This window comes from Podarcis filfolensis (genome assembly GCF_964270895.1).
Source record: "Podarcis filfolensis genome assembly, chromosome: 7".
Taxonomy (NCBI): domain Eukaryota; kingdom Metazoa; phylum Chordata; class Lepidosauria; order Squamata; family Lacertidae; genus Podarcis; species Podarcis filfolensis.
This window is the reverse complement of record NC_139603.1, coordinates 1767474-1791313: the sequence shown is the minus strand read 5'-3', so window position 1 is coordinate 1791313 and position 23840 is coordinate 1767474. Positions and strand designations below refer to the sequence as shown.

At 45.5% G+C, this 23840-nt stretch overlaps 1 long non-coding RNA gene across 2 annotated transcripts in view; it reads left to right on the top strand.

Annotated features, from left to right (window-relative positions):
- Positions 1–7601, top strand: part of LOC310767438 — a 14025-nt gene extending 6424 nt beyond the window's left edge. The window contains exons 5-7 of one of the 2 annotated variants that reach the window (XR_014550899.1): positions 3061–3173; positions 4726–4846; positions 7345–7601. This is a non-coding gene — a long non-coding RNA (uncharacterized lncRNA). Of the gene's footprint in view, positions 1–3060; positions 3174–4725; positions 4847–7344 lie in introns of those variants that run through there. The other variant, XR_014550900.1, reaches the window with a different exon arrangement.
- The last annotated feature ends 16239 nt before the right edge of the window (positions 7602–23840 follow it).

Here is a 23840-nt window from a genome sequence, read left to right as displayed (position 1 = left end):
CGGTGAGAAATGTTGATGCATGTTTTCCCCTAGTGTTGACAGAGTGGGAGTCTGTCAGTCTGGTGAGAGTCAGCGCCCACAGGTGAGAGGCACAGGTGGGCAAATGACATAGTACCCCAGGTGAGAGATGGGCTAGGTTGCCTGAGATTTTATTCCCTCCTCTCCTTTGGCCCCTTTTCTATCCTGCTTCCATGTGCTTGTTTGCATCTCCTTGTTGTGTACTGATGGGTTTGAGTGGATGGGTGCTGGGTTGGGAGGGGTTGACATATTGAGAGTTTGGGGAAATGTTGGTTTACCACCTGCAGCATGTGCTTGGGGGAGGATTATTTATTTTCTCTATTTCATAAAAGTTATACATCAATTGATTGTGAAACAAACAAACAAATCTTGTGGCAGTCTACAAAAATATCATGCATCTCAGCGATTGTGGGGAGAGGTGGGCATGGCCAGAGGTGGAGAGGTCAAAAATGGAATAAAGATGGGACAGCAGATATACTTGACTCCCATACCTGACTCCCCATGGTACTATTGGGTGATCAGTCACCGTGTCTGAGATATCGAGGAGAATGAGCAGGGCCACAGTTTCCCATCTCTCACCTGACAAATGTCATGAAGTTGGGAGGCCAGGGCCATTTCGGTGCCATGACCGTGCCTGAAGCCAGACTGGGATGGATCCAAGTAATCAATTTCCTCTAAGCATGCCTGAAGTTGGAATGCCACCATCTTCTCAACTGCCACCTTGTCCCACTGAGTGATATTAACTAAACACTTTTGGGTCCAGGGAGGTCTTCTTCTTCATCATCATCAATCATCGTTATCATCATTTTATTTGAATGCAGCTTTCCATAGTTGAAACTATGCTCAACGAGGCTTACAACATGACAAGATTTACATAATTACAAACATAACAGAAGAAACAATAAATAAAACACATCAAAAAGTACACAACCAAATGGAAACGATTTCCACGTCAATCATAAGATCTAAAACTAAAGATATAACAATAATATCAATAACAGCAACAAGCTCTCTCAACTTCCCGTAAACAATACTCCAGCCCAAGAATGTCTTCAACAGCTGCAGCTTTTGTAGCTGGAGTCAGTCAGCACTCCATTCTCCCAGGCTAGATGGGAAAAGGCCAGCAAGGCAGGGTGCAGGTCTTCCAGGGCTCACAGCCAAGATGGTCTCATTTAAAACCAGATAGAAATTAAAAACAATTTAAAAGAGGAGCCCTCTCTGCTGAGCAGCAGCCGCAGTCCTTGTGAAGCCCGTCAAGCCAGATGGAGAGAGGCCCTCAGCAGGCAGTCCTCCTGGGCAGCAGCAGCAGCAGCAGCCCTTCAGAGCCTGTCAGGCCCCACCCCAAGCCAGGTGGAGAGAGGCAAGGGCGGATGCTGCATCTTCTCTAGCTGCAGCCTAACTTTGCAGGATCACAAAGGCTGCTTTGGTGAATGAAGAGATAACTGGTTGGGAGTTTGGTTTGTGATGGTTTTCAAAGCTACAGACAGTCTCTTTCTGGCATTTGATTGAGTGATTTTGCTTTAGACGTAGCTGGAAATGATCATTTGGGCTGCTGGTCATATGTGAAGGTGGCAGGGATTATTTCACTGATGAATCCAGCCGGGGCTGCACCATTGCCTTCTTCAAGCTAGATGGTGCTTTCCCTTCTCCAGTGAGGAGCCCTAACTGACTGCTGCTTATTAAGTATGGAACCAGTTCCAAATGAGCGGAGGGGAATTCATCCTTCATTCCTGCTGAATACTGGAAATAGCTGAAATGTGACAGTAAGCTTTAGGATCTACCTTTGCAAATTTGAAGCACAGCTCCTGGTGGTAGGGGCATACTGTAATTTGCAACAGGTCCAGAAAAAAAAGCCATTTAAGTGCCACTTTGGTATAGCGTACTGTAAATTTGCATCCAAATATGCATGCGCATATTCAATAATCCCAATTTATCAGAGACAGGCACCTCACTTTTGTTCATCAGCAGTGAAATTCAACACCATTTGGAGAACAATCATAAAATACCTATCAAGACTCATGGATGGGTGAGTGTTATCTGTAGCCTATCTGTCACCCTCCAGACGTTGTTGGACTCCCACTCCCACCACTCATCACTCTTGGCCTTGCTGGCTGGGGCTGATGGGAACTGTAGTCATCTGGAGGGCTCTGTGATGTCTGTCCCCAACATAAACAAAAGACAGGCTTCTCCATTGCAAGGAAGCTGTCATGCCATGCACCTTTCATTTTTCTCCAATACAGTGGTACCTCGGGTTACAGACGCTTCAGGTTACAGACTCCGCTAACCCAGAAATAGTACCTCGGGTTAAGAACTTTGCTTCAGGATGAGAACAGAAATCAAATGGTGGCAGTGCAGCAGCAGCGGGAGGCCCCATTAGCTAAACTTGTGCTTCAGGTTAAGAACGGACCTCTGGAATGCACTAAGTTCTTAACCCGAGGTACCACTGTATACAGGATTAGCCTTCCCCCTTCTCCCTAGCAGGAAGAAGAAGAAGAGTTTGGATTTGATATCCCGCCTTTCACTCCCCTTCAGGAGTCTCCAAGCGGCTCACATTCTCCTTTCCCTTCCTCCCCTACAACAAACACTCTGTGAGGTGAGTGGGGCTGAGAGACTTCAGAGAAGTGTGACTGGCCCAAGGTCAGCCAGCAGCTGCATGTGGAGGAGCGGAAACGCGAACCCGGTTCCCCAGATTACGAGACTACCGCTCTTAACCACTACCCCACACTGGCTCTCTTTTAGCACCTTTTAACTCTTCTTCCTTGCATTCCTTGCATTCCTTGAAAATAATAGCTGATCAGAGTGAATGTGTGTGTAGTCTGACAAGCCACTAGGGAGATAGCTGTCCCTCACCACCTGTCAGTCTTCCCCTCCCTGATCCCAGGGGATAAAATGCAACTTTTTCCTCTCTGATTTTGCCTGTCATTGAACAGCTTAGAGGAGACCTTACAGCTGCAAGGTAGATTATTGATCTTATGTGTGCCTTTCAAGGATAAGGTTGTTTGGAATTCTGTTTCATTTTATGCTACTTTTTGTTTCTCCCAGAACTTTTAAATTTTGGATCGTATGAGCTTGCTGGACACATTGCATTACCCAAAGGATCTGTCCCACCTGAGTGCCAGACCATTTGTTCATGCAAGAAGCTGGTCCACGGGGAGGTGAGGAGAAAGCAGGCTGAAACTTGCTCAGCAACCACAGTAGCAGAAACACTGGCTAATCAGTTGGGTCAGAGGGGAATGGGTGGGGTCCTTAACAGCTGGAAGGCAAGGGACCTGTTCTGCCGCACACCCCTGCCCCTCCACTACATGCCAGGTAGCAATGGAACTTGCTTTGATGCAAAACATGTGATCAAATAAGAATCGCCCCCGCCCACCCTGTAGTGGGCTCCCTCTACCCTTCTGCAGAAGATGAGGAAGATGAAGACTGCAATCCTATTGTTCCATGGGAGTAAGGCCCCATCAGCACCATACATTTAAAGCAGACTCGTGGGAACTGTTCCTTGTGAAGGGTGGTGAGAATTGTTAGGAGACTCCCTGCTCCCCCCCCTTCTGAGGGGGGATAGGGGCCTCCCAATAATTATTAGCACCTTTAGCGATCTATAGTTCCAATGATTTCTTTTTGAGGGTGGAAGGAAGCCATGATTATTTGAAGTAGTTTGATATTGTTGGAAGAATTACCCAGCACCAACTCTGATGTCCTTTTAGTGCCAGGCAAAAACCTTTAAATTTCCTCAGGGTTCTAATTCTTATATTTTTGGAAGATGTTATGTACTGAGTTGAATAGGATCCAAAAGGCAGCAGTCTGATTGGTCCTAGAACAATAGGATCCAGAATGCAGCAGTCTGATTGGTCCTAGAACGATAGGATCCAGAATGCAGCAGTCTGATTGATCCTAGAACAATAGGATCCAGAATGCAGCAGTCTGATTGGTCCTAGAACAATAGGATCCAGAATGCAGCAGTCTGATTGGTCCTAGAACAATAGGATCCAGAATGCAGCAGTCTGATTGGTCCTAGAATGATAGGATCCAGAATGCAGCAGTATGATTGGTCTGCAGGAGCCACCCAATCCAGCTCCAGGTGGAAGTGAATCCGCAACCTGATTGGCCTACAGGAGAATCCCAGAATTAGCCAATCACATGCGGCCCATTGTGTAAATAATGTATATAAAGCAGATATTTTAGGGGAACTTTCATTCCTCACTACTATGAGCTGAATAAAGAGCATGAAATCCACACTCGACTCCCAGTATATTTCAGAAGAATAAGTATAAGGAGAGTCCTGCTGCCTTCATCCCCCAGGTGTGGGCTGCCTGGCATCTGGCCAGCTGCTGCTGGAATAGGAAGGGTGCTGGAGTAGATGGCTTTCTGGTCTGATCCAGCAGAACTCTTATGATCTTATGAGCCAGACCTGAGGAATGTTCACTTCCATTAATTCTTCTTTCATAGGTGTGCTTTGTCACCATTCAAATATCGTTGTTGTCATCATAATCATCATTTAATTTATTACCCACCCTTCACTCAAAGGTCCCAGGGAGGGTTACAACAATTTAAAATACAACATTTTAAACAAAATAAATTACCAAGAATGAAATCACATGAAAATATGATGGGTCCGAAACATAAAGAGGTGCATCTTCAGCATTTGCTGAAAGCTGTATTGTGAATAGGTGTGTGTGTCCATCTGAACTTATTTTGTACTTATGACTGTAGATCATGGCATAGGTAAGAAAATCACCATAACTCTAATATGACAGGAGACCTTCCATTAGGAACTCTTGTGACCCTGGCGCCCGTCTATCTCAGACTGGATTCTTCTGCTCTTCCACTCAAGGTATGATATGCTGCCTGCTTAAACTGTAATGTTGCTGTCAGAAGCAGTATTTACATTTATTCTGTCATTTAGTGTAATAAACCAAGGTTTCTTTAGTCCTCTTGTGTAAGAAATTCCTGTGGCCATAGGGTTGAGAGTAGACACGTGTTCATATGACACATGTTATAACTCCAGCAAAACACCCTAAACCTCTCATTAGTGTCTGTGAAGACATGTGAGTGCTGGTCACGCATGTGAGTTCAAATACATACTTGTAACAGTTTACTGAGGTTGCTAGACACACCTCTGTGGGGAGGAAGTTCCACAATTTAGGGGCTGCCGCAGAGAATGCCCTCTCTTGGCCCACCCCCACCCTCAGCTTCTGAGGGTGGCAGAACCACCAAGCAAGTCCCCTCTGCCAGGATTAGTACTTAGTGTAGTTCTGCTTATCCTTCTTTACATCTCCAGTCCAATTCCTGGGACACAGGCTGCTAATTTTCTGTTGTACAAAATGACTTTGTTATGGTGTGGCAAAGCAAGGGTCAGGCAGTGGGAACAGTAATATAAATGCAAAGCAAAGGAGGCACCCATCATACGATTGGCTCTCTGTTGAAAATATCTCTTTGTTCTACTTTATGCCCTCACTGTAATTTTAAAATAAGTGAAACATTCTTAGTTTTATTAAAACCTTTATCCATACTCATTCTTTTTCGTTTGCTTTGTCCTTATCGATGAAAGGAGCTCGTCTGTGACAGACATCCCTGGTATCAAGTTTTCAAATTCTGTATGAGCTCATTCTTTGGAGAAGCAATTTGAAAAAATCAAATTAATTTAGAATGGGCAACTTAAGATGGTGACAAAAAAAGAAAAAGAAAGAAAAAGAAAGTGGTGTGATGTGCCTACTCTCAAGATAATGATAAGACAGAATAGAGTGTGAATATATTATCATCTTTAGCTTATTCAAGTGCTATAATTGTGTGGCCTTCTGTCGAACCCAGCTTCTGTGACACTGAATGGCAGGGTCTGCTGCCAGCAGGAGCAAGCACCCAGATACTCAGATCAGTTGGCAAGTTTCATTCAGAAGATTTTGTTGGGAGTGGGGTGTATCATCTGACCCGCTCTGGCCTGTTGGCGTCAGGACAATCCCTTGTTCAGAGAGCTTGGAGTCTCTGCACGGCCCTCCTTTTACCAATGGTGAGTTACACTAAATTCCTACCTGACTCCTGTCAACTTACGAGCAGTTCGAGACCTGCTGCAGTCTTGACCCTTAATGCAAGCAAGACAATGGATAACAAGCTGCCAAATCCAGGACTAAGAGGAAGCATATCAGAGAGAAGGGCACTGCAGCAATCAAGATGGGATCAAACAAAAGCGTGATTTTTGAACCAACATCTTAGCAGATGAAATGGAAAGATAAGAGCAAATTTTAGTGAACAGAGATTCATTTAATCTTTCAACTTCCCTTAAAGTTTATAACATGCCCATTTAGCATATTTATAGCTTTCCTCTGAATTCTCTCCAATTTGGCTATTTCCTTCTTAAATTATGGCAACTTATCCTGGATGCATGATGCAAGCAAAGGTCTAACAAATTCTGTGTCAAGTGTTAATGTTACCTGTCCCCATGTTTAAAAGGGTTGTTCTGGAGGTCCGTTCTTAACCTGAAACTGTTCTTAACCTGAGGTGCCACTTTAGCTAATGGGGCCTCCCACTACCTCCGTCGCATGATTTCTGTTCTGATCCTGAAGCAAAGTTCTTAACCCGAGATACTACCGGTATTTCTAGGTTAGTGGAGTCTGTAACCTGAAGTGTCTGTAACCCAAGGTACCACTGTACCTTCATAGGCCTAAATGCTGAAAGGTAAAATCAAGTATAATGCTTGCTGAACAGGTAAAATACAGGCTACATGCTTTCTCTTGCTTTCCATAAGTAAAACAACAACAACAACAATTTATTTATACCCTGCCCACTCTGGGTGGCTTCTAACAAAGTATTAAAATACAGTAGTCTGTTAAACATTAAAAGCTTCCCTAAAGAGGGCTGCCTTCAGATGTCTTCTAAAAGTCTGGTAGTTGTTCTCTTTGACATCTGGTGGGAGGGCGTTCCACAGGGTGGGCGTCACCACCGAGAAGGCCCTCTACCTGGTTCCCTATAACTTGGCTTCTCGCAGCGAGGGAACCGCCAGAAGGCCCTTGGCGCTGGACCTCAGTGTCCGGGCTGAACAATGGGGGTGGAGATGCTCCTTCAGGCCTATGTACTTTCCCCGTGAAAAACCAAGGAAGGCACTAAATGATATGCCTGGAGGCATATCATATCTACATTGTGTTGTGCAATAGAGAGGGCGGGGGGAGTGAATTGGGCACATGCAAATCACCCCTCCTTGTTTCCTCAGACTCCTTCTTTCCCTCTCTCCAGGAAGAGACTCTGGCTGGGGCCAGATGTTGCTCCTGATAGTTTCTCTCCAACAGGCTCTGTCATTTGCCAAGGAAGCTCTGTTGACCATTTTGCTTCCTCTTCCAGCATTGTGTCACATTGATGGAGATGCTGACAGATCTCAAGCTTGCCTCACCAAGCAAGGCACAAGGTTTTCATAAGCCTCTTCATCTTGAAAGACTAAATGTCAGATCCATGCAGCCAGCCAGTGAAGGATGTTGTAAAGGCACAGAGACTAATGTTGAACATCCACTGCCAGCCTCAAAAAGAAGGGAGCCTCCTTCTCCCAGCCAGTATTAATACTACATGGAAGCATTCTGATATTTAAACTATGCTTTCATATTATGGTGACAACATTTAAAATTTTTATCAAAATAATGTAGTGCATAAAATACTGTGATCATTTTTCTAAGTATTGTAGTGTAGCCTTAGATATGCCCATTTCATGACCACTGTAGCTCTGTCACAGAGTGACTTGGAAGCTTAGAGGGTCCCTGATCCACTTTAAGACGCTTGTCTATCAAGAGAGTATTCCAGTTCAGGAATCTGAGATCCTGAGCCAAATCACCCTGATTCACATTGCTATTTGGGCTATGCACTTCTTCTTCTTCTTCTTCTTCTTCTTTGGTGATCACTTGTAGCCAAGTAAGATTGTCTTCCATAAACACGGTTTAACAATGAGTCCATAAGTGACTGCGGAGGCCAAGTCTGGATCCACACATCCTTCCACAGTGGGGACATTGGTTTCTGGGTGGGAGTTGATCACTGTGTGGATTTGCCAAGCGTGCCTTCCTCTTAGCATGTTTCTCCCTTGCGTCCTGAGTTTGAGTGTCTTCAAAGCCCATGACACCTTCTCCAACTGGGGCGCTTGCAGGCCAGTGTTTCCCAGTTGTCAGTGTTTATACTGCATTTTTTTAGATTTGCCTTGAGACAGTCTTTAAACCTCTTTTGTTGACCACCAGCATTACGCTTTCCATTTTTAAGTTCAGAATAGAGTAGTTGTTTTGGAAGAGGATCATCAGGCATCTGCACAACATGACCAGTCCAAAGAAGTTGATGTTGAGAATCATTACTTCAACACTTCCAGTATACTCATATCAGTTTGCCTGTCTTCCCAAGTGATGTGTAAAAATTTTCGGAAACACCGTTGGTGGAATCTTTCGAGGAGTTGGAGATGGCATTTATAAGTGGTCCATGTTTCACAAGCATATAGTAAGGTTCGTAGTACAATAGCTTTGTAAAAAAGCATTTTGGTTTTCCTGTGAATGTCCTGGTCCTCAAACACTCTGCACTTCAATCAGGAGAAAGCCACACTCACAGAGCTCAGGCAATGCTGGATTTCGGCATCAGTGTTGGCCCTTGTGGAAAGATAACTGCCTAGGTAGGAGAAGTGATTGACATTTTCCAACATTACACCATTGAGTTGGATTTGTGGCGCCACAGAGAACTTGTTGTACTTGTTGGTGCAGCACTTTGGTTTTTTGGATGTTGAGTGATAGGCCAAGCTTTTCGTAAGCTTCTGCAAAGATATTTAGGATATTTAGGATGGTTTGGAGGTCCTCCTCTGAGCGTGCGCACACTACGCTGTCATCAGCATACTGAAGCTCTATGACGGAAGTTATGGTAACCTTACTCTTTGCTTTCAGCCTGCTCAGATTGAAGAGCTTTCCATCTGTTCAATATATGATTTCTACTCTGGTGGGGAGTTTCCCTTCGACAAAGTGTGGGATCATGGCAATGAAAATAATGAATAGAGTTGGGGCAATAACACAACTCTGTTTAACACCTGATCCCACTGTGAATGGTTCACTTTGAGAGCCATTGTTATCTGCGATTGTTGCTATCATATTATCATGGAGCCGCCGAATAATGTTTTCAAATTTATCTGGGCAGCCAGTTTTCAGAAGGACAGTCCACAGGGCATTACGATTTACAGTGTTGAAAGCCTTAGTCAGGTCAATAAATGCCATATACAGGGGTTTGTTTTGCTCTCTGCATTTTGCTTGAAGCTGTCGAGTGGTGAAAATCATGTCTACTGTCCCCCTAGAAGGTCAAAAACCATTTTGGAATTCAGGAAGGGTCACCTTGGATATTGTTAAGAGACAGTTTGCTAAGATCCTCGCAAGAATTTTGTCAGCCGCAGCTAATAGAGAGATGCCTCAATAGTTTCCACAATCAGTTCTGTCACCTTTTTAAAAGAGTTTGATAATTTTGGCATCCCTAAAGTCTGCTGGGGTCTCTTCTCTTTCCCAGATTTTTTTGATGAGCTTGTGAAGCTGTTGTGTAAGTTCAATTCTTCCCACTTTGAAGATTTCGGCAGGTATCCCATCAGGTCCACTGGCTTTGTTGTTTTTCATTTGGTTAATAGCTGTACACAACTCTCCCAGATTTGGAGATACTGCAAGCTATCTTGTTTTTGCAGAATTTGTGAGAGGACCTCAGCAGCTACGGGGAAGTTGCGGTTAAGGAGATGTTGGTAATGTTCTTTCCAGCACAGTGCAATAGCTTCTTTATCTTTTAGAAGTGTGATACCGTCTGCTGAGCGTAGGAGGCATATGCCATGATTTATTGGCCCATAGATGGTCTTTGTGGCTTTAAAGAAACTCTGTGCATCATGAGTGTTGGCTAAGTGCTTGAGCTTTTTTTATCCACCAGGTGTTTTTTAGTTCTCTGGTTCATCTTTGAACCTCAGTCTTAGCGTTGGCATAGGTTTTTTCTTAGTGGCACAGTTTATATCTCTTTGCCAGATCTGAAAGGCCTTCCTTTTTTTGTCAATCAATCTCACTGTCATTCAATCTCACTGTCATTCTCATCAAACCAGTCCTGGTGTTTCTTGGTTTGGTATCCAATAGTTTGTTCACAGGCTGCAGTAATGGATGTTTTTAGCTTGGTCCAGTGTTCCTCGATGTTATCAGGGAATTCTGAAAGCAGATGGTCCTTAAGAGTCGTTTGGAAGCAATCCCACTTAATGGGGGCTTGAGTGTTCATTTTGCGCCTTGGTTTCCTCCCTTGAAGTGTGCGTTGAGGTATAATCTTGATAGGCATTGTGGAGCATATTAGTCAGTGATCTGTCCAGCAGTCATCGGCACTGGTCATAGCTCTGGTAAGGAGCACATCATGGCGATCTTTAGCACGGACAATAACATAGTCTAAGAGGTGCCAGTGGTTTGACCGAGGATGCCTCCATGAAGTTTTAAATTTATTTTTCTGTCGAAAGAGTATGTTGGTAACAACAAGGTTGTGCACTGCACATATCGTCAAAAGTAAGATTCTGTTCTAGTTGCTGTTACCAGTTCCTTCTTTCCCAATAGTCCCAGGCCACAGATCGAAATCTCGCCCAACTCTTGCATTAAAATCACTCAGGATGATAATTTTATCTTCCTTAGGCGTCTCTGATAGGACGGTATCCAGCTGAGAGTAAAATTTTTCTTTAATGTCTTCATCGGTATCCAGTGTTGGTGCATAAGCACTTACAATAGTAGCTTGTCGGTTTTTGATGAGCTTTATTTGAAGGGTTGAGAGTTGCTCATTAATGCTAGTAGGGACTTCTGACAGGAGCTCCACAAGATCATTTTTGATAGCGAAGCCTACCCCATGTATTTGATGTTCTTGTTCAGATAGACCTTTCCAGAAGAAAGTATAGCCTCCTTTTTCTTCCTTCAGTTGTCCCTCACCTGCTCTTTGAGTCTCTTGAAGCGCTGCAATATTGAAGTTAAAACGTCACAGCTCTTGCAATTATGGCAGTTCTGCATTCAGGACGCTCACTGTCTGTGCTATCTGACAAAGTCCGTATATTCCACGTTCCAAAGTTCAATTGTCTTTTACGACTGCTGGATGGTGACCTCAAAGGGCGCGGTAATCCAGTCAGGGAAAAGGGAGGCAGACTATGCTTAGGGCACCTTTTCTAGCCCCTCCCCCTTTTCGGGGTGAGCAGAATGGATCCTAAATAGGGCTGCTCAGTCATGGATACAGCTGCCAAGCTGCTCAGCTGCCTCATTCCTTGAGTCAGAAAGACTGAATCTGTATCCACCGCCCATGTGCCGGTTCATGACTAGGGGCTTTCAGATTTCACCATCCTGCCCCCGTTACCATTTCCGATCGCCATGGGACTTTTGGGGTTTGGGTTTGGGGAGGGTTTTGGGAATTTGTGCGTGAATTTGTTTTATGTGTGTAGATCAGTGCACGCTGACCAACACACAGTCTTCGCAGTAGGGCTCTGTTCCAATGGCATGAAGTAGTCATGACAAAGTGGTATATTCATATCTGCTGCAGCCTTCTTCCACCTTCACAGCTGTTGTAACATACTGCTTGTTATCATCCGCCTGTTCTGCCGTTGAGGACTTCTTGGATCATTCTTTGTCTAGCTCCTTCCCTTTGACCTTCCCACCTTGGGTGACCCTGCTGGGAGTACGAGATTCCCAACGGCTTCACTCACAAGGGTCATAGGAACATGCAAGCCCACTCACCACGACAAGGTGATGATCCAGTGAGTTGGCTATGCACAGAGCCCTAGTGAATATGCAGACTCAGCCTTTGACAACTTAAGGTCCCTTTCATGGCTACAGACAATTACTTGGGGGGGGGGGAGGCTCTCAGACCAAAAGTGTGTACATGCAGTGACAGAGTGGTAAGGAGAGAGAAGTATATATTTTTAGCTTTGTGAAATAGCTGGAACTGGGGCTCCCTGGAGGCCTACATTCTGTTGTCGGAGTGCCCATTTGCCTCCACCTATGCTCTGTGTGCATATTTGTAAATGAAGTAAAAACTATGAAGGTGTGTTATGAAGGATGTGCAGTGTGAAGATAGCAGTAGGATCAGAGGCTTCCAGGACCAAGAGTGTAGCCATCAGCAGCAGATGTGATGGGGCAGAGTGATGGGGCTGCCCTTCCAAAACTGGAATAAGTTTAGGTTACCTGCAAAGAAGGGCAAAAGCAACATCAGAGTTGCACAGATGTACCAGTGGCAAACCTAGACACCCTCCACTTTGGCGACCCTTTGTCTGATCTCAGCATCATCTGGGTAAATTGCAATAATAGCTGCATGGCTTGCCCAACCACACCATGACATCTAAACTTTGGCATGAGGAGATAATGTCATCACCCTTGACCATGGAGGCTCTGGGCAGATTTAGTGCTGCTTGCAGGTCACACCACATTCATTTCAGATTAAATACAGATTTGAGATTATCTGGAATCCAATCAGAAACAAATCCATGGGACCCAGTCCTCCAAGTCTGCCACAGAATCCAGTTTATTCTGAAGTTCAACACCAATTTTTGTGTATTTGACCATATGCTTGAAAGTTGCTGCTATGTTCATTTAGCATGTCATACAGTGAGACTTGACAGAATTATTTCATCTTTGTACCAATGCCAATGCCACTGTGATTTGACACAGTAAATTTTTATGAGCCCTTTAGAGGGGGATGTTACTGAAATGTTTGAAATGGCCACATTGGATTGTTTAGGTTCTCTCCCCAGGGCAGTAAGCAAGCCGTGTGGCAAGAATTAAACATATGAGATTGCTTTAAACAGTGTTTGGAGCCCTGCCAGACCACAGGCAAGGAGAAGCTGGTAGCTTGTTTTAATCTAATGGTGTTGAAGTGTTTCCTTGCAATTAAACATCTGAACATTAAATAGAAACAGTCATTAGGCCTGCTGATACAAACCCATTAGACCATAGAAAATAAATTATATCAAATGGTTAATGCTTACACCATGTCCCAAGCAGAAAAAGTTATTATCAGCAATTTAAAATCATTGGCACTTAATCCCATTGAAATTAACCACTTCAGACAAATATTCTCGAGGATAGAGCACATGTTACCATCACCATGGGATGCTGCTGAATAACAGAATTCCTGTGGCGAGTTCATCTCCATCCCAGCTGTGGAAAGTTGCCACAACTGTCAGGAAAAGGCCAGAGATGCAGAACCCAGACTAGTGGGCCCTGAGATTTGGAGCAAAGGGCCTGAAATGCAGCAGGCAGGCCTTAAGGCTCTGCTGACCAGCCAAGGGAGGAGGTCAGACTTCCAGTAAACTAGGGCTGGGGAATCTGGCTGACCAGACATTGAGACGAGTCCCATAATTTCTGACAGCTGAGTTGCGGGGGGCTGATGGACGTTGGCGTTCAGTAACTTCTAGAGGGCCACACATTCCCCTGATTTAAACCAATCTTGGCAATCCAGAAAGGTCATACTGCCTGTCAGTCACAGGAATGTTTCCCTTCAGGGTCTGAAGAGGGTTCTGCACCGTGAGCACATCTATGGGTTCAGGTAGCTCACTATGTTTAGGGGCTAATTACATTTCCTTGATACATTGCTCTTTGGCTAACATTTTTTCTGGGATTTAACCCCCCCCCCCAAAAAAATATTTTGAATAATCAGTAAATGTTTAATCAGTCAATGTTTACTGAAGCTACACCTACGTACTGTAACTGGGAGAAAGCCTCACTGAACTCCATGGGACTTGCTTGTGTGTGAATTTTTAGGAAGTCATTAGTTTTCACCAAGAGTCCTATTAGGGAAACCCAGTTTGCTGAGTGTATGTTCTGGAAGTTAGGCAATAGGGCAGTACAGGATTCCTATTGGTGTACCGACCTCTCCACTGCACCAAGGATTCTTTGCCCGAGCTGTTTCAGGTTGTGTCAGGTGTTCTCCTGGAAACACCTAGTCTGGTGGTCCTAGGAGAAATGTGTTCCAGGTGGCAATTTAGGGGTGTTAAGGATTGCAGTTAATGGGTTAATTCTCCATGAGTCAGCAGTGATAACTCACTCCTCACCTGCGTGCATCTTGTGACTCTTTTATCTGTGTTACTGGGAAGATTTGGCAAATAACCTTATGTATAAAAGGGTTCAGGTTACAGCATTCTGTGTGGGTTGTGGTAGGAGATAGCCCTCAACAATTCCTGCAGTCTGTTGGAACTGTGGATTTGAGTGAAGACTTTTTGAGGAAGAATTAGGAAAATTGTCAGACTTCAAAAATCAGATACTTCTATCAGTTGCAGGACTTTGAAAGCAACTGAGCTTAGAATTTAGTTTGGACTTTAACACAGCAAGGACTTTGAAGCAAAGAACCCTCTCTGGGCTCAGAGAGAGAAGACTACTTTTAACGTCTGTAAATAGTGTGTGTATGTTGGTGTTGACCTAGTAAAAACAACTCTGCCAAATGGCTGTTTTGTGTGGTAAACTTGACTGAACTTCTGCAGCGCATGCACCCACCAAGCCCAACAAGGGGACAGCAAAACAGCATCCTGCCCACACACCTCTTCCAATAAATGGAACCCAGATGGAATGTAAGGAGTCACTGAGCATATACTGTGGCCATGGCATGCCTCTCCTCTCTCCCATCATCAGGGCCTGACTCCTCCTTTACATTTTTCCTGCTCAGCCCTAGTGTGTGCGTGTGAGAATGTTGGCCACTTGGGGTCTGAAAGAGGTACTAGACAGGCTTGGGGCACCTCTTAGGAACAAAGGAGCATAGGGAACTGCCTTATACCATCTGAATCAGACCATTGTTCATCTAGCTCAGTAATGCCTATACTGAGTGGCAGCTGCTCTCCAGGATTTCAGAGGACATTCCTAGACATACCTGGAGATGTCAGAGATTGAATCAGGAACCATCTGCAAGCAAAGCAGATGCTGTACCACTTAGCTATGGTAGGTAACCATTTTCACCTGCTTTCACCCTACAAAGGAAGGTCTCATCTGCCCTGGAAATCATGCTGCATTGTGTGTGTGATGGTGCAATGAAGGGTAAGCTGTAGTTATTGGTAATGAAGGGAAAGCATTTTGCACAAGCGCAATTCTAAATACCTCACGCAAGCCAACATTTATCAACCACATCCTTCCCAGCTGTAATATGGGTATAAACAATAGTGGCCTGCTTTCCAGGTTTCTTGGGACCATTACTGGGATAATGTTTGTGAAGCAATGAAGAACTTGGGAGGAAAAATACAAAGTTGTTAAAGTGCGGGGGAGAGAGAAGTGAACTTTTAGTATTGGTATATCAACTTGAAATTAATCCTTAGTAATTTGTGATGTACACTTCGTCGTCCCTGCAAAAAGTCCACCAAATAACACAATAGGGCATTCTGGAATTCTGAGGTATTTATTGAAAAAAACGAGTGGAAGACTGGAACAGAGAGACAGAAATCTGACATACCCTGAGTTATGGAGTGTCTGGCTGCAATTCTCAGGAAATTACACTCCTCCAAGCAAAGAAGTCCCATAGATCACAACAGAATTTCCGCCCCAGCTTCTGAAATTACTACTGAAATCAGTGGAACTACTTAGGGGGGTGGGATGGTAGATAGGATCCCTGTGTAAACAACCAGGCACTGTTTCAGTGGCCACAGGAACATACCAATGCATACCAAAGACCGTTAGGAGGCTTTCTTTTTAGAATACCATAACAATTCCTTTGTTTCTAAAGTAGGTCCAAGCTTCCCTTGTTTCGTTGTCTCTGAAAATATAGGCAGTTTTTGGAAGGAGGGTAAAACAGGGCCCCCTCTCTATGTATCCTCAGTGGTTATTTCTCAGGAGGTCCTGAATGTTGGCTAGCTCACTGGTGCTGGGCTGTACCTCTTCAGAAAGGAGGCAGAGGCCCACATTTGCTTCTTCAAACCTCTCGGTCCTTGCAGAGAATAAACTAGTACAGTGGTTTTCAACCAGTGTGCTGTGGCACCCTGGGGTGCCTCGAATGATGGTCAGGGGTGCTGGGGGCAACACTGGTCTCTCTGTCCCTCTTTCCTTCCCTCCCTCCTCTGATGCTCTCACATCTCTGCTTGCCAAAGGCTTGCACATCTGTTTGTTGCAGCAGCCCTGGCTACAAGCACCCCAGGCTAATGGTGCCTCTGGGAGGCACCTCTCTTTAGGGTGTGGGGGGGAGACTAGGGGTGGCAGCAACAGCTGTCCAGATGATTCCCAAGGAGAGGGGAGAGGAGAGGAGGCTGAGGGAACACTCCTAAAGGGAGGGTGCTCAAAAAAGGGTGAGAGGCTGCCAGCTCTGCAGGCAAGGGGAGACATAACTGGGCTCCTGAGCCACACAGGGGTGCTGTAGAAAGAAGGTAGTTGGTTAAGGGAGCTGTGGACCCAAAAAGGTTGAAAACCTCTGAACTAATATATCAGTGAGAAGGCTGTGAGCAGGGAATCTTTGTTGTTGTTGTTTTGTAGATGTGCTGTACAGCTGTGTGAACAAGCCCCCATACCTGAAGCCTGAAGTGGTCTACCCCAGGCTTGTATCATGGTAAGTCTCATGCTACCCATCTTATTACCTGCTGAAATGTGAAATGGGTGCATTTATTTACAAAGGAGTCCACAGCTGGGTTCTCCCCACCCCTTTTTCTTTTTTAACTCTGGTGCAAGTCTTTCTGATTTGATCAGGATCCTGTTTTACGCCTTGCCTATCAATTACTTGGATGAAATGGAAGTTAGAAGGAGAAGAGATTTCTGCCTGTGGGCGAGGGGCCATCCCTTCTCTTGTCAGTTCTGCTCAGAAAAGGAACCTCTCTTGACATTCACCACCAGGCTGAAGTTTATCGACTTGCTGTGGGATGTGAAACACTGAGCAGTCAAATACAACATTCCTAGAGTGGACATAAAAGGGGATGTCTGGACCAGCCAGCCGGAACTTCCTGTTTCCTCCTGGGCTGGCACAGACTTCCTCTACATGTGACCAGAGGTGGGCGTGACCTCACCTATGCAGGTAACAAAACAGCACAGGGGAAGCAGCCATGCTCTCTTGGCTGCCAAGAGAGGACAAAGGAACTATCTCCTTATGGGATGGATTCCAGGTGTGTATACTTTGTAATTCAAATCTGCCTTCTGGGATCCATCTGTGAGCAGAATTTGTGTGAGTAAACTCTTTTATACATTTATACAAGACTGTGTCATATCTATCTTTTTATGAGGGAATAAAGGGGAATTACCAGGAAACTTATTTTAGAGGCTTAAACAAGCCTGGCAAAGACGTTATCTGCTGTACAAGTTTAAAAGGGGAATGTTACTCTGCTAAATTGTAGAACTTGTTAACACAAGTTGGGAAGGATATAATTAAACAATATATCCTCTCCTGCCTCCCTGAACATTCTCACACTTGCCCCTGCGCTAAAGCACTTATACATGACAAGTGAACATTCCTTTTCTCCATCTCATTCCCTGCCGGTCCCCACTAAGCCCCCATCTCTCTTTCAAAAGCACTGCTGGGCACAGGACATTTAAAGAGAATTCAGTTCTGATTTTGAAAAGTTCTGCTTATCAACAAATACCTGTCCCCAAATAAATAGTCTTGGCAGCCTGATTTATTTGTTTATTTGGGGGCAAGTCTCAGAGCATTCACTGGGAATGCCCCTTGCAAAAAAAAAAAACAAGAAAGCTATTGATAAACTCATTTTAGCCTTTTGTTTAAGTAACCCAGGATCCAACACAGACTGGATGTGGGAATGTTCAGGGAGGCAGGAGAGGACATATTGTTAATATCCTTCCTAACTTACGCTAGCAAGTTCCTTTATTTAGCAGAGTTTTACATTCCCCTTTTAAATGCACAGCAGATAGCTGGTTGCTGACTTGTTTAAGCCTCTCAATATTAGGTTCCTGGCAAGTTCCCTTTTGATCCCTCTTAAAAGAATAAACACATCACAATCTTGTGTAAAGTAGATAAAAGAAGTTTACTCACGTCATCAGTTCACAGTTGGATCCCTGAAGGCAGACTTAGTTACAGAGTAGATATGTGTGGATCTATCCCATATGGGGATAATCCCAGTGTCCTCTGTTGGCTGAAAGCTGAAAAGCTTAAAAGCTGCTCCAACAACGGAGGAAGTCAAAGAGAGAGAGTGTGCTGCGTGACTTGCTCTTTTGTTACCTGGGCAGGTAAGGTCACACCCACCTCTAGTCACATGCAAAGGAAGTATGTCCCAGCCCGGAGGAAACAGGAAGTTTTTGACTGGCTGGACCAAACATTCTCCCGCATGTCCACTCTAGGAAAACAAGGAATGTTGTACTTGACTGCTACTTGTGTATCACATCCCACACTGGATTTTCCTGTTGTTTCCTCTTTTCTCCCCTAAAAACAATAATCACACAAAACAGTCTTCTTATAAGGAAAGAAAAAATTACTCGTTCGGTATCACAGTAGCATTCTTGAGGCTGGCTTAAAAGTAGTTAAAGGCATATGTTGTAGTTCAGATGAAAGTGGAGTCTGAGCTATGTCTCCGACTCAGAACATGGACCTACATCTCTAGTCATGGATGAGGCATGAGAGATGAGGCAAGATCGCAGGAAGCAGAGGAAGAGGCAGAAGAAGGAAGAGCAGGCATGGGTGACTGGCGCCCTTTATCTGGCTGGACACAGTGGGAGTGGCTCTCGTAGGAAGGGTTTCCTGTAGACCCTGTGAGACCCAACTTCCTCTGTGCCTGCCTTTCTAGCCACACACCACATATTGTTGGTTTGACTGCAATGTAAATATCCCACACTTCGGACAGCTGCTGGCTTCTTTATTTGGCAACTAAAGCTGAAGAACCACGTCCTCCTCCTCCTCCTCCCAGTCTGACCACTCACCATAGCTGTCAACTTTCCCCCCTTTTTAAAAGGGAAATTCCCTTATTCCGAATAGGATTCCTCGCAAGAAACGGGAAAAATTGACAGCTATGCCACTCACTTCAAAGCGATCTCGGTGCCCCACCCAAGATAGAAGCGCGTTGGTTTGCTCCAAGGGACATTAGAAGAAATGAAGCACTGCTCCACCAACTTCCGCCTGCCCTCATCCCTTCCCCACCTGCCTGCCTTCTGCCTGCCTGCCTGCCTGCCTTCCAACCAGCCCAGGGAGCAGCGCTGCTTGCCAGCTTCCTCCTCCTCCTCCTCCTCCCGCAGATCTCAGCAGGGAGGAGCGGGGGAGGGGGCCAGATTAGGATGCGTTGGCTCCGCCTGCCCTAGACTCTGGCTCCACCCTTTTCGTGGGAGCCTTGCATTCTGCCCAGCCGGTCTCCGTGGACACGCGCGGACACCACTAGGTGGGGCTGTCTCCGTGAGCGCACCAGTGCTGTGGAGCAGCTTGCCGCGGGAGACGCTTGAGGGACTCCTCGCTCCGATGGACATCCCCGGGGCACGAAAGCTGGCGAACTCCGGTCCCCTCCGTCCTCTTCCGCTTTTGACTTGCCAGGTTGAAGTGATTTTACTGAAGGCAGTGTAGCATCTGACCTACCCATCTCGGTTCTGTTTTTATTGTTGCTGTATTTTGCTGCTGTGCTTTCCATGGATGTAAGCTGCTTTGAGAAAGTAATCTCTATACCAGCCCAATTTAGAAAACTCCCCGTCTCCGGGGAGGGAGAACCGCTTTAAAACCTGTCCTGCACATAATTTTGTGGCACAAATACATGTACTGTATCACGATAGCGAGTTTTCATGCTAGGATTTTGGATAGTCGTTACAAACAGGAAATGAGATAGGCAAAAGCTTCCTGCATTGCAGGGGGTTGGACTAGATGACCCTCGGGGTCCCTTCCAGCTCTGCGATTCTATGATTCTATTACTGTATCTGAGCATCACTTCGTAGCCGAAGAAGACCGCTAGGTGTGCCGAAAAGGAACTCGGATTTCCGACAGAGGGCGACAAAAGGTCAACAGTCTGCCCTCTGCGGCGTCAGGTTTTCCGCCCCACTCTGAGACAGCTTGCAGCGCCGTCCTAACCGCGTCTGCTCAAGGGTGTGGAGCTTGCGCCCAGGTTAGAGTGGCCTTCAAACCCTTACGCGGACAAAAAAGAAGACTTCTAGTAATCATTGGTTCCGAATTAGCTTTTAGTGCTGCGGAGGTAATCTTTCATTTTTCAACTAAAAAGATGGATAGCAATGAGAGGCAAACAATTTTCAAGAGTGTGTGATTTCTTTCCGCTGTGTGCAATCCGCCTGTCAAAGGAGGAAGAAATGAAGAATGTGCAACGTATGTAGAGCAAATAAATAAATAAATAATGTTATATTTAAAGGTAAATCATGACACCCGTTCACCTCTTCTTCTTTTGTAAACCATTTTGAGGTTGCTTCCTTCAATAAAGCGGCATACAAATTTTCTGAAATAAATAAGTAAAAGGAAACATTCTCAAGTCTGGGGATCAAGGGGACTTGGAGGAAGAGGAAGGAGCTCCCTATATACAAAAAAGTATCTGTGCCAGAGGTTGCGGGAATCCTTTTCTGGATCCGGCCCATTTTGTTTTACGGCCAAGAGCAAGCCTTTCTCATGTAGAGACAGAAACAAAGACACGTTCTCCCGCACGAGGCGAGCTAAGCCTCTTCGAGGTCCTGGAGCCTTTCTGTGGCGTTTGGGCTGTAGACTCCTGGGACGGTTCCTGGCTGTCAGAGTCGGAGTTCCTAGGCGATCTCTGTCCGCTTCGCCTCCAACCTGTTACTGTATATTGGGAAACCAGGCCAAGTTCAGAGGGCCTTGCAAGGGCTTAGGATGCAGTTTCTCCATCTGGTGTTTCAGACCACGTGTGAGTGTTCTTCAGGAGAAACTATGAAGGATAAAACAGCAGCTATCCCAAATGCCCCTTAAACTGCGCAGGCACGTGGAATTCTTTAACGTAGATTCTATCGGTGTGGTAGCGAAGCGGGGCGAACCACCGCCACTTATTTCACAGCAGGGACGGTGACACAATCTCTTGGGGAGCTATTTGCCAAAGTCATGCGCTTCCCTCGGAGAGAAACCGACCAGGATAAGCGAAGCAGAGGAAGAGGTGTTTTACACTAGCGTGCATGGCTAAGGGTTAAAGTGTCATTCTTATTTCCAAAAGTCCTCCTATTATGACCAGCCACGGTGTCACAAAATAATGAGCCTTTGTATCTTGAATCTTCCGGAGCTCTTCATCAGGCTGGATTTTAAACAAGGCGAAAGCCGGGAGGTGCGGCAGCAGCAAGAAAAAATAGCTGACTTGTCAATGAGACGCAAAGTCTGCATTGGTTTAAGGTTCATTTTTGTTGCATGGCATCGAGAAGGAGCGCGGCCATGTATCTAAAGCAGGTTTAGGAGCTCGATCTGTATTTCTTGTCAGCCACACTCTTGATAGGAGGACGCTGGCGAGGCTCACTCCCGGTTAGGTGTGCCTAACTCTCTATATTTGTGTTTTTATATTGTTGTAAACCACCCTGTGATCTTCGTATGAAATACGAAATAGTAGTAGAAGATAATAGGACGCTTCTGATTCCTCCCCCCCTACCCCACCCCGCGATTAGCTCGATGAAGTTGGGAGTTGACTGCTTAAGTTTGATGTGGATCCAAAATGCATCAAATCCATCTGATTGGTAAGGCCCTAGAAGTATCCTTCAAAGTCGGAATGCCCAGGTCTTAAAGTGGTGGGCGGGGTTTTCAGATCTGGGGTCTAGATCTTTTGCAGCTATGGGGAAATAATCCAGATTACTTTCAAATTTCTTGCGCAAAGGCCACAAGCCACCAAAAGCACTTCGGGTCCCCAGGAGGCTCGTGACCTCTCGGTGCTTCCTATTTTAAGAACACAAGAAGAGCCTGCTGGATCAGGCCAATGGCCCGTCTAGTCCAGCATCCCGTTCTCACGGTGGCCAACCGGATGCCTATGGTGGGAAGCCACGCAAGCAGGATTCGTGCGCAAGAGAAACGCTCTAGCTCCTGCGCTTCCCAGCAGCTGGTATCCAGAAGCGTTGCTGCCTCCGACTGTGTAGGGAGAACACAGCGTCAGGACTAGTCGCCATTGAGAGCCTTCTTATCCCGAGCACAGCCTTTACAGATTGGCACAATTCAGTGCTCGAGACAGAGCTGGCCGAGGATTTGAATCCAGTTCTCCAGAGTCCAACACTGCACGGCACTGGCTAGCAAAACTAAAAGATTTTATTACGCCCCACGCGTTCAAGCGCTCAAGGCGCTGGGCAGTATCCTGCGGAGCTGAAACGAAGAAAAGCTGCCCCAGGCAGCTGCCACCCGATTTTTCTGCTAGACAACTTCTCGGTGGATCTTGTCCTTTATGCCTTTTCCACATTAATCCTACATTATGCTTAATCAACGTTACGCACGTTCCTTTTACTGCTCCATGAACATGCCTTTCTCGGTATATTTTGAAACTCCGATGGAGCGTCGGTCATTTTCTTCAGTTATTTATTACCCTTTTCCCTACTAATTGACATATAAATATATGTTGCTTGCCAGCTAACGATGCTATTTCGGACCAGCCAGTCAAGGTAAAAGATCAGGGTCAGGGTCAGGGAAAGGCTATTATCTGCCCCTGTCCTGATCTTTTCCATCTGTGAGCCTTTGCGGGAAGAAAAAGCGGTATCCATTATAAAAACGCTTGACATGTGAACATTGGGTGCCTGCTTACCGCCCGGGACGGGAGAAGAAGGGCGGGGCTCTCCTGAGGTCGCCTCATCTATTCCAGTGGGACTCGCGCGAGGAGAGTGTCCTGGGAAGTGTGCCCGTAGACTGCCAGCAAAGATGACGAGTTGTCATAGGGATCTGCTAAGCAATACCCAAGATCACATCATTGCATGTGCAATCCTATACATGCACGGGACTGTGTCCTGAGGTTGCAAATCCTGTGCACTCTTTGAATGCACAGAAACTCCGTTCTGTGCAAGGATGTATAAAATAAAATCAGCAAGGATGTATATAATAAAATCAGGCTGTTAGAGCTGAATTTCAACGGGTTTCGGATCCTCAGGATACCTACCAGCCAGCAATGAACGCCCACGGTCTGATAGCTACCAAGGGATGTCCAATCCGCACTAGGGCTCTGAAATTATGCACATTGCACAGGAAGTGATCTCAATTGAAAGCATTAGTCCTTACTTTCGAGAAAACATGCATGGGGAGTACTCCGCACCGGCGCTTTCTGAAGCAAACAGAGGAACGTCTTTCAGGCTGGAAACATACTCACTTATCTTAGAGAAAGTCACGCTCTACACAATGGGATCTTTTATATATATATAAAAATGTGGATAATGTTGCACTACTGGAGCACTAGCCTGGAGTACATCGCTTCGTTGTTGTTGTTATCGCTCCTTTCTCCTAGAACCAGTACTCAAGGCGGTTCACGAATTCCTGAGGAACCTCTTGTGTCATTTTCATTCCTCTTAATTGTGCACCTCGGAGACTTCATAGTGCAAAAAGAGGAGGAAGCGTTTTATACGTTTTTTAAGAAGGAAGGGAGGAAAATAAAGACATTGTTCTCTCTCTCTCTCTCTCTCTGTGTGTGTGTGTGTGTGTGTGTGTTTGCATTTTTTACAAAGTATGTGAGGCTGTGCATTATGTTTACACTTGGGAGAAATGAAGCGGCAGCCGGATTTCTTGCCACAACGAGAAGGGTCTTTCCAGTCTGAGATCACGTTGCGAAGTTACAGTGCAATCCTATTCATGTTTACTCAGATGTAAGCTCCCCTGCTTCATGGTTCCTGCTCTCTCTTAAGTGCGCACTGGCCGGAGACCTCGGTTCTCTAGCGCTGCGACCAATTAAGCACAAACAAATTCCGTTGAAACCAATGCCTCTTATCTTTCAGCTCCCGTTGATTTCGGCTGCGAAGCATTTTAAGCATTTGCTTAACAGTCTCCCATTAGAATCAAAAGAGTTTAACTTTGGC